Source organism: Filicampus tigris, unplaced genomic scaffold, assembly GCF_054856515.1.
Source record: "Filicampus tigris isolate MCC_2025a unplaced genomic scaffold, RoL_Ftig_1.0 HiC_scaffold_76, whole genome shotgun sequence".
In the NCBI taxonomy this organism is placed as follows: domain Eukaryota; kingdom Metazoa; phylum Chordata; class Actinopteri; order Syngnathiformes; family Syngnathidae; genus Filicampus; species Filicampus tigris.
Genome location: NW_028233449.1, coordinates 17501 through 20000, shown reverse-complemented (window position 1 = coordinate 20000; position 2500 = coordinate 17501).

Sequence of the window (2500 nt, the reverse complement as noted above, 5' to 3'; positions counted from 1 at the left end):
AACACCCCCCAGGTCGGGCGGGCTCGCTCTGTTGAGCGCACGGAGGTTGAGATAGAAAATATTGCAACACGCGGAGCTCCAGGCGGGGGGGGCCCTCGCCCGGCCCGCGGAGTCCGATTGAACACCCCCCAGGTCGGGCGGGCTCGCTCTGTTGAGCGCACGGAGGTTGACATAGAAAATATTGCAACACGCGGAGCTCCAGGCGGGGGGGGCCCTCGCCCGGCCCGCGGAGTCCGATTGAACACCCCCCAGGTCGGGCGGGCTCGCTCTGTTGAGCGCACGGAGGTTGAGATAGAAAATATTGCAACACGCGGAGCTCCAGGCGGGGGGGGCCCTCGCCCGGCCCGCGGAGTCCGATTGAACACCCCCCAGGTCGGGCGGGCTCGCTCTGTTGAGCGCACGGAGGTTGAGATAGAAAATATTGCAACACGCGGAGCTCCAGGCGGGGGGGGCCCTCGCCCGGCCCGCGGAGTCCGATTGAACACCCCCCAGGTCGGGCGGGCTCGCTCTGTTGAGCGCACGGAGGTTGACATAGAAAATATTGCAACACGCGGAGCTCCAGGCGGGGGGGGCCCTCGCCCGGCCCGCGGAGTCCGATTGAACACCCCCCAGGTCGGGCGGGCTCGCTCTGTTGAGCGCACGGAGGTTGAGATAGAAAATATTGCAACACGCGGTGCTCCAGGCGGGGGGGGCCCTCGCCCGGCCCGCGGAGTCCGATTGAACACCCCCCAGGTCGGGCAGGCTCGCTCTGTTGAGCGCATGGAGGTTGACATAGAAAATAATCCAACACGCGGAGCTCCAGGCGGGGGGGCCCTCGCCCGGCCCGCGGAGTCCGATTGAACACCCCCCAGGTCGGGCAGGCTCGCTCTGTTGAGCGCATGGAGGTTGACATAGAAAATAATCCAACACGCGGAGCTCCAGGCGGGGGGGCCCTCGCCCGGCCCGCGGAGTCCGATTGAACACCCCCCAGGTCGGGCAGGCTCGCTCTGTTGAGCGCATGGAGGTTGACATAGAAAATAATCCAACACGTGGAGCTCCAGGCGGGGGGGCCCTCGCCCGGCCCGCGGAGTCCGATTGAACACCCCCCAGGTCGGGCAGGCTCGCTCTGTTGAGCGCATGGAGGTTGACATAGAAAATAATCCAACACGTGGAGCTCCAGGCGGGGGGGCCCTCGCCCGGCCCGCGGAGTCCGATTGAACACCCCCCAGGTCGGGCAGGCTCGCTCTGTTGAGCGCATGGAGGTTGACATAGAAAATAATCCAACACGTGGAGCTCCAGGCGGGGGGGCCCTCGCCCGGCCCGCGGAGTCCGATTGAACACCCCCCAGGTCGGGCAGGCTCGCTCTGTTGAGCGCATGGAGGTTGACATAGAAAATAATCCAACACGTGGAGCTCCAGGCGGGGGGGCCCTCTCCCCCCCCGGTGAGTCCGCTCACAGTGCCCCTATGTCGGGCAGGCTCATTGCAATGTGCGCATGGAGGTTGACTTAGAAAATATTTGAGAGTGACATGAGCTCCAGGCAGACACCGACTCATCGCCCGTGGGGTGTCCGACGAGCCCTCACCAATCTTGGATTAATGTTTGGCGAGGCTCCCCTGATCAGCTCTGGAGGTGGCAAGTTCTGAAAAAGTGGTTTCTGAAAATGTGCCCCTTGTATTTTGTGAAACCAGGGGTAACCTAGCGAGTAGGCAAACTCATCCCCTGACTGGGGGGATCAACTTTTACCTACTACAGCGCCCCTAATGGCCAAAAGTGGTACTGCTCCCCCTGGTAGCCTAACCCATTGAAATGAATGGGAAAAATTAATTTAGGCTACCAGGGCTTTGGGCTACCAGGGCTTTGGGCTACCAGGGCTTTGGGCTACCAGGGCTTTTTGCTACCAGGGCTGTGGGCTACCAGGGCTTTGGGCTACCAGGGCTGAGGGCTACCAGGGCTATTATAGGCGGCCACCACTGCACTAGTGGCAGCCCGGGGAAGGTGCCTGTTGCTCGGATATGCTTTTACGCACGTCGGCCTCTGCGCCCTGGAGCTTTTTTATGCTACCAGGGCTATTATAGGCGGCCACCACTGCACTAGTGGCAGCCCGGGGAAGGTGCCTGTTGCTCGGATATGCTTTTACGCACGTCGGCCTCTGCGCCCTGGAGCTTTTTTATGCTACCAGGGCTATTATAGGCGGCCACCACTGCACTAGTGGCAGCCCGGGGAAGGTGCCTGTTGCTCGGATATGCTTTTACGCACGTCGGCCTCTGCGCCCTGGAGCTTTTTTATGCTACCAGGGCTATTATAGGCGGCCACCACTGCACTAGTGGCAGCCCGGGGAAGGTGCCTGTTGCTCGGATATGCTTTTACGCACGTCGGCCTCTGCGCCCTGGAGCTTTTTTATGCTACCAGGGCTATTATAGGCGGCCACCACTGCACTAGTGGCAGCCCGGGGAAGGTGCCTGTTGCTCGGATATGCTTTTACGCACGTCGGCCTCTGCGCCCTGGAGCTTTTTTATGCT